This window comes from Gallus gallus, chromosome 4 (genome assembly GCF_016699485.2).
Source record: "Gallus gallus isolate bGalGal1 chromosome 4, bGalGal1.mat.broiler.GRCg7b, whole genome shotgun sequence".
NCBI lineage: Eukaryota > Metazoa > Chordata > Aves > Galliformes > Phasianidae > Gallus > Gallus gallus.
The window spans coordinates 12,389,043-12,403,402 of record NC_052535.1 but is presented as its reverse complement, the minus strand read 5'-3'; the positions used below and the strand labels follow the sequence as shown (position 1 = coordinate 12,403,402).

At 47.3% G+C, this 14,360-nt stretch overlaps 1 protein-coding gene across 3 annotated transcripts in view; it reads left to right on the top strand.

The window, feature by feature from the left end:
• KIAA2022 (neurite extension and migration factor) overlaps nt 1-14,360 on the top strand; it is a 127,352-nt gene that overhangs the window by 52,990 nt on the left and 60,002 nt on the right. The window contains exon 1 of one of the 3 annotated variants that reach the window (XM_046940493.1): nt 5,289-5,516. The exons of the other annotated variants lie outside the window; for them this stretch is intronic. The gene's annotated coding sequence lies outside the window, so the exon portion shown is untranslated. Of the gene's footprint in view, nt 1-5,288; nt 5,517-14,360 lie in introns of those variants that run through there. 3 annotated transcript variants of the gene reach the window in all.

Below are 14,360 nucleotides of genomic sequence, written 5' to 3'. Positions count from 1 at the left end.
TTACAGCTAATTTGTAACGCGATTCATTATCACAAATCTGGATCCTAGAGACTCCGCTGAATTCGAACCTTTGTGTGTACTTACGCAGCTGCAGCACCCCAGGTACTCGGTCACTTTTTGGAGACGATTTTGCCAGCAAAGCTGATGTCAGGCCTCTGCGTAGTTAAAAAACCAAATTGAAGCAGCCCATTGTGAGGAATCTGAGAAAGTGCTGTCGGCAGCCAGGTTCTCAGTGAATGCTGGCCCTTGCCCAATGATCAAATGGGTGATTTACTATGTGCTTTTCCCCATTGCTATGCAGCAGGCCAGAACTGTTGTGTGGATTTTTTTTTAGACCTCTTTTATTGGATTTGTGAGCTCTCTTTGTGGTTTGCCAAATGACCAGCATTAAAAATGACATTCTTTGGCTGTAGGTCTAAAGGTTGTGATAGCAAATCAGAATTTCAGCGTCGGAAATTGGGCCTCATAAGAAGCAGACATAAATCAAGGCAGAGCTGATTAAATGCACTCTTTTGCGAAGCGTTGTCGTGGGGCTAAACGTGTCCGCTTCTCCACTGAAGTTCCTGAGGGGTCAGAAAGCTTTGGCAGCAGAGGAAGAAAGCATGTACTCAGGGATAGCAACCAAGTGCTGTTTGTCACTCCTGGGGGGAAACGGTGCAGTGAAGACCACTGGCACTGCAGCGTGGAGAACACCAACGGTCCTCCTCAGCTTTCTGACTGGATGGCACATCGCCTGCCTGAAATTGGGAGCAGTAAGTCAGGGCGTGCAGAGCTCCTCGTGTTGATTACTGACTTCTTGAGCTCTTCATATGCCAGGTCTGTAGCCGTGCTGGTCCTGACACCTAAGCAACCAGCAGTGTGATCTCCGTGCAGGACAGCAGTGGTGGGGAGCTGGGGGAACAGCTCTCACCCAATGGCATCGCCCAGCTTGGATGTGACCTGCTGAGATGGCTTCAGCTTCTGTCCGCAGACCACTTCTGTCTGCAGACTGTGCGGCATAGGCTCAGCATAGCAGGGCTGGCTTCTCTGCAGCAGGCATTTCAACTGCAGCGAGGCTAAACCCAGCATTTACCACCACTTTGGAGACAAAATGCATATCAGCCACTCTTCATCTCCATTTCCTCATTGCTTTTAGTTAGCACTCTTCAGGCATTGGAAATCGTGAGTGCACTCCATTCCAGCCTACTCTTTCCAGCTGGACGATGAGAATCAAATCATTTCCTTCATCCTCTTGTAGCTGTGAGACCTGCTTAAGAGAAACATCAGGTATCTATTTATGAAAACAGAGTAGATGCAGCAAAATACAATTTAAAACGTTGGCAATAAGATGCTGCCATGAAGACGTTCTGAAAGCTTCACCAGGACAGCCCCGGTTCCTGGAGCACCTAGAGATGCATCAGCCCCGCTCTTGGTACGTGTTAAAACAATATTATGCTAGCGCATACCTACACCAGCGATGGTGCTTTTAATGAATATGCACTGTGCTGAACATAACATCTAGATGAATCCCCCGGGGACATTTTCTTTTTTGACTGTTCCAAAATCCTGTTCAAGCGGATTTGAGTTAGTCATCCAACATCTGCTTGCTCTTCCTTCCTAGCAGTATTCATTCAGAGGTATACTTCCAGGGGTAACCTTTGCCAGTGCTTCCCTAAATACTCAGTGATATGCAAGGAGCACAGGAGAGTGCATCTCAAAAAAACGTAGTAGGATGCAATGACAGCAGAGTGCAGCTGCCACCTGCAGATTGATGCTTGCACAGGGATCCTATCCTCTGGGCTGTGCCTGAACGATTCTCTGTGAACCCTAAGAAACTGGTTCACTGATTATTATTTTTTTAATTATTATTATTTTTTTTTTACTGCTTTGGTCCCCTCCCTTCATCCATCATCTGCAAAAGCTCGGTTTATATGTTGGAAGAGAAATGCTCTGAGCTGCAAGGAGCCGCAGCAGCTCGGTGCACTGAGGGCAGAGGGCCCAGTGCCAGCATTGCTCAGGAGCATTTTTCCTCAGGTACGGAACAGTAGTTCTCTCTTTCTTCTACAGCTTCACCCTTTCTGGTATCTTTTTTGAGAATTCAGCTTAAGCTGCAGACTTCCCTGCATCATTAAAACTCCTGTCCCTGTTTGCCCTGGTTAGTCACTGTAAATGAGCTGCTGCATTTGATGCTAGCCCAGTGCTAATCTACTGCTACTGTTAATAATATTAGAGTCGCAACAAATAAATGCTCGCCTGTCTCAGGTGCCCTTCCATCCCACTGCACTTTGTGGAGGATGGGTTTGCAGCCCTCTCCTTCCATCCCAGCGCACCCAAACCACCCCACTGTGAGAATGGAAAGCACAGGTTTTTGTTGTCATAAATTCGAGGAGTTGTTGTGTGAATGCCAGGAGCTGCAGCAGGCTACGTGGAACACATGGTCTCTTATTTGAGGCTGCCCATTGTTCCCCACTAGCGTGTGCCTTTTCATTAAGTGATGATAGGCATGCATTTTAAAAAGGGAGAATGTCTTCAGATAGGGGGGACAGTTGGAGTCAAATCAAAACCAACTTCATTTTGCTTTGTTTCTTGGTATGTTGTTGGTGACTTTCTTCCCCAGCCAGTTGGGGTCTGCAGTGACGAGCTCAGCGTGTGGATCGCTGGAGCCGATGACTTCAGTGGCAGAGGAGCTTTTGCAGTCCTGCAGGTTGTGTTTGCATGCTGGTAATGGAGGCAGAGCAGACAGAGCAGGGAAGGGTTTTCTGTGCTGCGCGTGAACAACTGTACAGTTGGTCCCTGCTCCCCCTTCAGTCCTGGGCTCAGCGGTGACAAAGAGCCAGCCTGCAGAAGTGCCCTGATGCCCAGTAGCCCTTGCTCTGACTGTCAATAGAGCATGCAGTGGGTAGTTACATTAGAGTTAATTCTTAGTCGGTGTACTTTCTTTTTGGTCACCAAGTTGTGACTTTTTTTCCCACTGCAAATCAGTCACTATGGTGGGCTGCAGTCTCAAGGGATTAATGCTCTAAGTTCCAGTCCAGTGTTCTTTTACCCTGAAATGCAAACAGTTATCTTAGGTAATGGCTATTTTTGTACAACAGTCTGCTCACCAGGAGCAGGGCTGAGACCTTTGGGAGCGCGTTGTTGACTGCTGAACAGCCATCGTGCAACTTGGATCGCTTGCTTTCTTGTAGTCCCGTCTCTTTCCAACCAGGCGGTTCAGGGTGGTGCTTCAGGATGCTCACAAGCAGAGTGCGTCGGTGCAGACATCCCTGGATTCCTTTTATTTTATTTTATTTTATTTTTTTTTGGTTTAACAAACCCAGTCAAACCACTTGGACACTGCCTTGATACAGAGTTGGCTCTTGGCTCGCTATGCTGGGAAGTTTGTATTAATCGGCACTCCGCAGTCAGTGTATTGTTGCTTCATTAACCTACTTGTTTTTAAGTACCTGTAAATCACAGAGAGGAGAAGTCATGCTGGTAGCTGAGAAAGCAGCCCTGTTTGTAGCATCTCTGAATCGCATTGCTGGTTAGCGCATAGTTGTTATGTTTTTCTTACCTGTGAAATTGGTGGTGTAGCTGGAAGGACATTTCAAACATGTATATCCAAAATTGCAAGTGTTGTTGCTTTTAACATGTAATGTCCCTGGGGATATTTAGTTTTGGAAGACATCTATTCTCCAGCTGTTATTTCACTGCTCACCAGGTCTCATCTCAGGTCTCGTTGCTTGGTAGGTAGATTTTATTTGTCAGTATGCTGTAACTTTCTAAAGAGGCAGGGAATTGCAATAAAAATGATTTACTACTTTTATTTATTTTTTAGAGAATCGTTACTGGAGTTGTTAAAGGACTCCAATAAATGTTACGGGCAGAAAAATCTTTACAGGATCTATAGGAGGGGAGGAAGTTGGTGTCGCATTGGTCTGACTGTAGAACCGGGTGCTGGTCACAGAGCTGTCTGTCTCTAATATGGATGTCTTCCAGTGCTCATGAAGAAGAAGAAGGGGTGTGGAGGAAGGCCTGAGGGCATGGGGACACAGCTGGTGGCACTGACTGGCCCATGCTGTGTGCCCAGCACTGGGAAACACTCATAAGTGTTTTTTGCATTTCCATCAATTTCCACAATTGCAGTGTCAGGACAGTAGGGAAAAGTGGACATTTTCTGCTCCCCGGCCTTTATCACACAGAATCACACATGTTCCAGTGGTGTTTGACTTTGGTCTTTGTTGTCATTGGAAATGCTGCTGAAAACTATTGTTTAAACTGAGATTTAGGGCAGAAAGCACCCCCATGCAATCAGCCCCCTGACACATCTCATACTGTAGTTTGCACAAAGTGTGCAACACGCGTTCCCTTGAAGCATGGTCTGTCATGCAACGTGAGCTGTCAAGTGCATTTTCTCTGACTACACATAAGCATCGGTTCTGAAGTGTGGAGAGCTTTATAATTGAACGATATTCTCTAGGAGAATCAAATACATATTAACAAAAATTTTTAAACATAACAAAGAATAATTGAGCTTCAATTGCATCTGATTGCATTTGATATAAGCTTCAAAAATTAATTGTTCTTACAGAGTTGAATTTCAGTAGCATTTTTATATGTGCCACGTACGGAATTGGCCCTTCAGTGCCTGGCTTCGGGGTGAAAGAGTTCCAAACACAGATAAACGTGGGCAGTCTCAGCAATCCACCAGCCATGTGTGCTTGCTCCCAGCCTGCCCCACCTGTTGAGAAGCGCAGCGTTGATGGTAAACACAGGCTTCAGGTTTGGAAGGAACCTTCCCCAAACTCCTAAAGCTAGCAGAACTGTCTCTAGGTTAATATTTAGAGCAAATTTATTAAATGAATGGGATTTTTCCAGCATGGGATTTTTAAAATTAATTTATCAATCCCTTGCCTGGCAGTGCTAGAAGAGACAAAAGGGAATGTGTCTGTAGCGTTGAGTTTTATTTCAGAGAGATTTTTTTTTTCCCACTTTTTTGGGGGGGGAGAAAGGCTCACCTTACAGCATCACTTCTAGCTGTTCTGTGGCACTGCACAGGATGCTATGTGCCCTGACCTGCCCATGCCGCGTGGTGCCTCGCCACGCCAGGCCAGGAGCCGGGCTGGGAGCTGCGGGTTTGGGTTTGTGCGTTGGCAGTGCGATGGATTCCTAAAGCATCCACTTCCCCCAGCAGAGCTTGCAGTTAATGCCTCTGGGGGGGTTGACAATGTATGACTTGCTTCTTGTTGTTGCTGTTTTAAAAATAACCCAGCAGCATCCCCACGCCCCAAACACTACCAAGTGTGGGGAGCAGCACGCCTGAAGCCGAGGCTTTTGGCACGGCCTGCCTGCACAGGGATGCTGCCGAGTCCCCTGTCTGCAGCTTCACGATGGCAAACCCTGTGCTGGGAGCTGCAAGGCACCGGGCTGCTTCTGATAGATCTGCTTGTAGCAGGCATAGGCACCGCTTCGTCAGAAGGGTGACAGCTCATCATTAGCCAGTTCGGTCACATATGTTACGGCGGTGAGCGATGTTTGATCAAGTGAAGCTCGAGGTTAGACATGAAGAAATAGGTTGTAAAGCATGCTTTGTTAATACAAAACAGAGAGGTGGCTCCCTGGCATCTAATGCAAACATCTAATAGCTCTTATTTTATCCTCATCTCCCAAAATGTGCTAAGCCTAAGTGGAAGCAGCTGCTTCCTGCGCAGAGAGAGAGCCGGCCCCAGCCCCGCGCTCAATTAGCTGCGTTGTGCCTCCCAGTGCTGCATTACGGCCGCTCCTCCGTCAGAGGCATTAGCAAACGTGGTGCTGTAATGAATTTGCAAACGGGGCTGCCAGTGGCCCCGGCGCAGGAATGCAGTGGGGCTGCACTGGGCCAGGTGTATGGGGCGGGGGAGGAAGGCTGCTCCAGGCTGGGTTTTGCAATTAGGCCGCGTGGTGTAACTCTTTTGTTTCGCAGAAGGCAGCTTTATTAATTGATGTAGAAGGTTGCTGCGCGCTATTCATTGTTTGATTAAAATGCCTGTATAAATAATTAGGCCTCTTCTGTTTGTTTTATTTTTGCACCCAATTTGCATTTTCATGCAGAATGAAAATGAATTAGCAAATATATTTATTTTCCAAATTTTTTAACCCGTCGCCGCTCTCCCGTGGTCAGCCATCACTGGTCCAGAGCCCAGCAGCTCTGCTCTTCCTTTGTGTGCTTGGGGGATGTTGGGGCATGTGATGGGGGGATCCCAGGAAGGAATAACCCAGAAGCGCTGGGGTGGCCCCAGGCTGGTGGGACTCTGCTGCAGAGAGCAGCTCTCAGCCAGACCCCAATTTGCACCCATCGACTTCATGGGCTGTGTGAACTGCTGGGAATGCTGCTGTTGTGCTGCAGGGGCTGGGGCCAGGGGTGCATCCACAGTGCCAGAGCTGCACTGCTTGGTGCATCGGGGCCTGTCTGTCCTTGTAAATGTAGGAAAATCTGTCTGCTGGCAGGAAATCCAGAACAGCGTCGTAGTCGGTATTAAATCTTTATCTTAGGATGAAATTGCTTTGAGTTGTAAACTGGTGCACTTGATTTCCGTGCATTATTTGCTCTTTCTTGAGCAAACTGCTGCAGTGCAATGCAGAATTCATTGGCCATCGGGGCTGCCCTACAGACGTGGGTCATCTGCACCAGGCATGGTTCTTCCCTCAGGCACGTGCAGCTGCTTTTCCACGTTGGATCAGGTGTGCACCCTTTCAATGAAGCTGAGCACAGCTCACATCCTGTATGATTCATGATGGACAGATCCATTTGCCATGGTGTTTCCCTCCCTTCCCTGGCAGCACAGGCTGAGTGCTCACCCCCTGAGTGCAGGGAGAGCACCTCGCTCCCTGCTGCTGGGCAGTGCTGGGCTGGGAGGAGCTGTGCCGGGCAGCAGAGCAGGCTGCAGGACTTGTGCCTGTTTGCTGCTGGCAGTGACTGTGCTTTGGGAGGATGGGAATGATGATGCATGCCTGCTGGTTTTGTGCTGCTTAAAACCTCCGTAGCAAGCTGGGGTCTTTAAATCGGTGCCCTCAATGTTGATCTCTATTTTTCTACTTGCAAAGACAAAAATTAGAAGTGAAAAACATATAACTCTTGGATCGTGAGGGGTATCTGGTGTTGTTGTGCATGGCCTGAGCATTAAACCCAACGTCACCTCTGCCCCAGGAGCGGTGTGGGGGAAGCTGGGTGGGTTCTCATCTCCCACAGTGCTGCTCTGCAGCCCCACACAGGTGCTGGAGGATCTGGCCTTTGGCAGCCGTGGCTGATGGTCCCTTCTGGAAGGGCTGGGCCAACAGCGCGCGTCCTCAAGTTTTTCCAGGCGTGGATCGATAGGCAAGCACAGTTTAACAGCAGCTGCAACAACAACAACACAGAAAGCTTGCTCTGTGCGGCTGGTCCCCGGGGAGAAGCAGAGAATTGTCCTCGTAATAAGAGAGGCTCAGTTTGGAGTAAGTAGCTCTCCCTGGGAAACTCAGGAGCAGGGGCAGGCAGCAACAGAAAGCAGTGCTGTTGGGCTCTCACTCAGCCAAGCTCTGGTGTGGCGCTCCCCACTCTGGGTCATGGCAGTGGCAGCTCCGTGCTATGGGAGCAGATCCAAAGGAAGGGCAGAGCTGGAGCCTCCTACCTCGAGGTGTGCAGCACTGCATGGCCGGGAGCTGCTCAGGCAGGATTCACAGCAGCATCACACTCCTGTGCACAGTGTGACTGTGCTGAGCTGTGGCCGTGGTGGCAGCCTGCTCTGCGTAGCGCTGCCAGAGGCTTTTCCTCACTCCACCATCTCCCTAGAAGCCCTCTCCTCACCTTGCATGGGATGCAGTGAGATCTGCATGGGGCAGGCACTGCTCTTGGCACTCTGTGCACATTGAATGGGGCCAATCCCAGTCTGCAGTGGTCCCTTTTCTGGCTGCATGTGAAGGCTCCAGATCCCCCTGACTCCTCGTGGAGGTGGAGGATGGCCATAGACTGCGGTGCTTTGAAAGCATGTGGCCGCAGGGGCCGATCTTGAGAGATGCCACACATTGCTGCTCTCGCTGGTCCCTTCAGCAGCCCTGCCTGTGCCAGCCCACATTATCCTCTGCCAGAGCCCGGTTATATTCCCAGAGAATGGGATTAAACTCCAAACAGATCCTTGTGCCTCCTGGCTGACGTTTGCTGCCTGCTGCCAGCTTGTTTCTGGTGTTGTGGGGTTGCAGTGTGCACCAGCAACTCAGTGCAGCACAGAGACTGGTAGTAGGAGCTTTGCACATCTCCCCCATGCTCTAGGGGATGCTGCAGGATTTTCCCTTTTCCTTGTGGCTCAGAACTTGTGTTTCTTTGCTGAAATTTCCTTGTGGCATGCCAAGAAGCTGGTGAGTGCTGTACAAATGCTGGACACGTGTTGCTGTGTGCGGCCACCCAAGTCAGCTCTGGCTGTTGTTGAGCTGCTGCTGTCCTTACTCTGCAGTGCTATTCCAGTGAAATCATAGCGTTCAGGGTTTGGATCCAACATTACATTTCTTTTTCCCCCACCAGAATGTTGCATCCTATATTTATTCCTTTTGCATTCTCTGCCAAACACAGGGTAGTCAATGGGTGGAATTTTTTGCAAGAAATTCAGAAAAATTCAGACTTTTAAATTAAAAAAAAAAAAGCAACAACTTGAGAACACAGCTTTAAGAATGTGCGTGTGTCTCTGAGTGAGTTGTAATGCACACAGCCAAATCCAAGTGATCCCACCCTCCCTTTTTCCTGTCACTTACATGCAGCCAGCCGCAATGAGCCAGCCCAGCACTCTCTGTAGTAAAGGTGAGTGCTGGGGCTGCTTGGACAGGACCATGCCCAGCAGGGCTGTGGCACAATATGGTATATGGTGTGTGTGAGGTGCATGTGGCAACCTGGATTGGTTTGCCCAGAGAGGTGGTGTTGCCCCATGTGGTGCCCTTGAGACGCTCAAGGTTGGCCTGGACAGGGCTCTGAGCACCTGATGGTGCTATAGGTGTCCCTGCTCATTGCAGGGAGGTTGGACCAGATGACCTTTAATGGCCCGTTCATGTTCAAATGATTCTATTATTTGATGTCCATTGTTGTGAAAATGCATATTTTGCATAAAATTGTATGGGATGAATCAAGTGTTCATTTTACTATGTATGTTGCTGTGTTCGTGAGCTTTCCAAATAACTTTCTGCATGTGTAGTGGGCTCCTCGCTGAGAAGGTGGCAGTCCTGAACGCTTGAGTGAAATGTTCTCCTTGTAAATTGAATAGCAGGGAAACATAAATCTGTTTAAAGGGAAAAAAAAAAAAAAAAAGATTTTTCCGAAACTTTCAGAACGTCAGAAGTATAAAACTTCCAACTGTTCACATCATTCACATCTTTACTTAAGAGTGTCTTTGGGGCTTTGATGAGATGTTGGTGACTCCGGAACGGAGAGCAGCATGCTGCATCGCGAGGACGTGCTGCTAGAATTGAGGCCATGGGAACATGTGGGGTGATTCCCCATCTTGTTGGACAGAATTACACTTTTCCTGCTTTTGTGTCTTAAAATATTATGGTTTGGTATTGCAGAAAAATAAGCCGATGGAGGCTTACTGTACAGGAGGTAGGGCATGAGTATTTTTAGTCTCAGTGTAAGCCGCAGCGCTGCGTGATTGTGTGTAGTTTGGCTGCCTTTCTTTTTTTGCCCCTTCTTTTTAAGTAACAGGTAGCCTTATCGCTTCAAGGAGATGAGGGCTAGAGAAGCTGCTGTGGCTGTTGGTGTCTGCAGCACAGAAACTGCCCCACGCTGCCCAGACAGGGGAGGGCTGAGGGTTTCAGCTGCTGCCTGCAGCTTCCCCTCACTTTGCGTTGTGTGTGCATCAAACTGGTACCGTAGGGCTGGGGCTCTGCAAGTCAGTATTTCATAGGGTGTCTTAGGACCATGCAAGTCACCAAAGGAGAAGTCCAATCCATTGCCATTAGACAGGGCAGACCCCAGGGGGGTTTAGACCCAGAGCTGCACTCTGCAGCCGGGACATCCTGGTGTTTGCAGCAGGGCCCTGCTCACTGGCAAGGCCAGGGCTAGGTGTACATGGCACAGCTCAGTGGGAAGCTGGAGAGGCAAAGGGTTTGTGTTGGTTGGAACACTTGTTAGTTCTGTTTCTTGTCATTTCAGACGTGGCTCTGTGATGGTCTGTGTGATGCTTACATGTGCATTAATCTCAGCTCTGCCGAGGTTCACACCGCTGCCCTTCCACCATTTTAGTGCAAGGTTTCCGTGCATCCCAATTGGAAATAAATTTCTTTATTACACATTCTTTGACCTCGGCATGTTTGTAACCCTCGTGGTTATTAGAGGGAAAAAGGAGGACTTCTGGGAATAATTGCCTTGTTTGTTCTTTGTCTCCAAAGCATTGATACCTGCAGTTCTGTGCTGAGATAATTAAATCTTAGAACCATGATCACACCGAGAGAATCTCTCCATTTCTGCGGGCAACACTTTATTTTATCCTGGAGGTACAAAAGTGTGTTTTCCATGTGCAATGCATCTCCGTGGCTTTTGGAAAGCAGTTATGGAGAGTGTCCGGCTGGGACTGCTCTGCACAGAGCTCTGGGAAATAGCTGCTCCAGTCACCTTTGAGGGTAATCAGCTGAAAACCTATGCACGAGAGAGGAGTCAGGTGCTGCTTCTCGGTATCCATAGTGAAAACAATTTTAGAAACCACTCCTCTCATAAATACCGTGTTTTTGGGACAGCTCTTCTTGCGTTCTGCATTGCCAAGTGCATTGGCATGAAAGCAGCTTTCCTCAAAAATTAATCCGAGCCTGCTGTCTTTTCCTGATGGGGTGACAAGAGCTGCTGTAAGCTGCTGCTGAAGCTGCATGAGAAATTTAGACAAAAAATTAAGAACTCAGAAAGAAAACGCTCAGATACTTTGAAAAAAAATTTGGATCGAGTGAAAATTCCCACTCCTTCTTTCATATTTCTTTATGCTTTGTTTTCTTTATTTCCTTAGGCTGCTTCTCCCTTCCTGGTCCCATGCCATTTTATGGTGTGCTTTTTTTTCCTATTTAGAAGAAATAATGAAAAATTATCCAATTTTCATGTTGGCTCCTCCTGGAGGAGGACTGCAGCCCTCAGTGCCGCCGCCTTCCTTCTGCTGCACCGCACGCGGGCTTGTAGAAAAAATAAATTTGCCTGCAGTGTGAAGTAGGTTTATACAGGAACTGGTATGTTTTCCTGTGTGTTTTCTCTCCTTTTTCCTTTCCCTAAGGACACAGCAAGATATTCTTTGTGTCATCCAAGTCATCGCAACATCATGTTTTCTGGAGCCTACAATTCATATAGAGAAACTTGCTTGTGCTGCATGGAATATTTAACAACCGAAACAAAAGCAGAAGGAGGCTTGTTAGCAACCAGGGGAGCCTTGTCATGGGGGGCTGCCAGGAGCAACCACTGTGGTCACCTCGTGCAGCATCACCTTCCCTGCATGGCAGCACAGTCCTGCTCTCCTTGCATTTAATGTCACCCCGCAGACAGGTGCCCTCCCCAGGCCCCCTGCCTTCTCTTCTTGAGCGCAGCGCTTGTTTCTCGCTCGCTGTCCTTACATCGGGTGGCGGTTTAGCAGGATTGCTGTGCATTCCTTCGGGAAGCTTTCACAGCTCCACGTCGGCGCTGATTGACGTTTCTGTGTCTGCTTTATTGCAACTTCTGGGCCGCCTTTTCCAGTGGAAAACACTGTTCCCCTTAAATTTGAAGGTGTGAAACAAACTGCTTGGCTGAGGCTTGCTGTAAATCTGGTCTTTGCAAGCAACAAACATTGGTATTTTCACATCACAAAAGTTTACCATCCCTCCTAGTAGCGTTTTTGGAGGGGAGTTGCTTAACAAATCGCTGTCCTTATTGTGGGCTGTGTTCATTCTGCAGAAGATGGGCACGGGGCTGGTTTACTGACAGCAGTCATTAGAAGATGCTGTAGGCTTAGGTTTGGCTTGATCTAATTTAAATTATCTTCTTTTGATACAATGCTGGCTGGTTACTTGGTATGCTCAGTACGCAGAAGAGGAGCCATGTGCTGGGATCAAATGCTTCCAGACTTAAGGACTCAGTGTGAGCCAGCAGGACCTCCATGGGCAAATGGGATTGATAGGCAGGCTTGGCGGGGTTGGTGACATGGGCAGGAGCAGTTTCGGTTATTTAAAGCAGCATCCATTGAACGTAGTGACAAATGGCTGTAATGCATCAGCTTTCATTACCTCACCCTGAACGTGGGGTACGTTGTTTTTCCCTTTGCTTGCCTTTGCAGCGTGCTTTGCCATGAGCAGTGAGCTGGAGCGAGTGAGGACAGAAGTAAATCCTTTAGTTTGGGTCAGTTCTGGGGAGCCATGCCTATGTGCCTCGCCTTTCATTTCAGTTGGCAGTCCTGACCCTTCTTTCACATTAAGGTACTTAAGTGAAAATCCATTAATAGATTTTGTATCACTCTATAAAATAAGAGAAGCTGATGTCAGAAACCAGAAATAGAAGTTCCCAATGCAGTCCTGGCCAGTGCACAGCTCTCTGCACTGCACCTTTGTTCAGATGTTGTCTGGTCCAGCCTGGTTCTCTTGCACTGGCACGTGTGCTGCATCCCCTGAGGGCCAACTCTGCATCCTAACAGGGCAAGAATATCTCCATTTGAAGCTTTCTGTTTTAGTAATTTGATTCCATTTTTCCTCCTAACAGCCCCCCATGCTAGTTTCTTCTGCTTGAAGTTTGCACTCTTGAAGCACACAGATACATATCTTAGCCCACTACGCTGGGTTCTTGCTTACAGCCAGACGTATTCAGATCTTTTCATCTTTCCTTAGAAATTTTTCCCTACGAACCCTTAGACTTTTTTGTTTTGTTTTCTTTGTACGCTGTTCAATTTGTCAATGACTTTCTGGTAATGAGGTGTCCAGAAGTGAATACATTATTCCATTTATGGATTAATTACATCTGTAGAGAGAGGAGACTGCAACGTCCTGCTATGTGATCCCTGCTTCTGTGTTTTCTGCCTCTGAAACCAAGCTGTCTTTTTAGCTGCCACGTCTTTCTGCCATTTCATCTCGAGCCTCCTGCCCTCTGCCTCTGCACCTCCCTGCCTGCATCACTGCGTTTCCAGCATCTCCATCTCAGCGTGCCTGGACTTTGGGCGATATCCTCTTCAATATTAAGTTTACTCCTCTATACAGAACTATCATTGTATTATTTTTTTTTCCATCTTCTTTCAAATCTGGCAGGCCTGGAAGCTCCTGGAGAAGACAAGGAGTGATGTTGATAAGGGAGGTCCAGAGAGAAGGTGGGCACCTTCCTTAACAAGGATCTCACAGTCAATCAAAGCAATGCTTTCTTGTGCCAATGGAAAAGTGGCCCTGGGCCGTGGTTCACCATAAACTCTGCCCTTTGGACCAAAAATTGCTGTCAGTTGGCTTCAGTTCTTAGAGGCACCAAATCTCAGTTCCTCCTAAAGCAGGGAGAATCAAGGACGCTCACATGTTGCATGATTCTTCCTTTTAATTTCAGGACCGAGTCTCAGAAATGCTGCTGTAATCCATGTGGCATTTCCTTTCTTCTTTTCATTAAAAAAATTATTTGCTCTAACAAACCAAATGTGCATAACGAGGCGTTCTCAGCAAATTTGCACTTCTTGTAGCTTGCTGAGCTGCTACCTGCAACAGAGAGGTTTTTTCTTAATATTTTTCCTTTATTTTACTAGGAACGAAAGTTAATTGCATCCATCCATTGTAGTAACTTTCAGACTTAGGTATTACATTTATGTTTTGAAGGAATTTGCTAAATTTCCCTTTAAAAAGTAATTCCTCACAACTAACAACACTTGATTCCTTTGGTTAATTGCACAGATTGAGTGCTTTGGCACATATCTGCGTTTTCCACATACTCCCTGTTTCTCCCCTTCAGTGGTGGCTATTTTTACAAACTCGCCATCGCTCTCTGATAGCTCAGGCATCTTTTCTTAATTTACTTTTGGAGACAAATTTAATAAAGGAATTCCCTTTCTTAGCCACATTTGAATTATTCTTTTTATTTTTTTCTTTTATTAATTCGCCTACTCCTTCTTAACCAGGTTTTCATTTGTATGTTTATAAATAAGTCCTTCATTCCTTAATCCTTTTGTCTAGCATTAACTCATGTGGAATTTTATTTTTAGCATTTAATTGACTCTGAGAATTAAATGTCCAGGCAGTACTTGTTTGTTCTCATCTTTGCTCCCAGTACTGTTGCTAGTACCGCAGCTCTCACGTACACGTATTGAATGCCCTGGGTTTGGGGAAGGTTCACAGTGGAGGTTGTTGTTGTTTTCTTCCGATTTTGTTGAAATTTTTTGTTGGAATTTGCATAAATTGTGGTATTCTGCCCTGTTTGCCACGTGGCACATTGT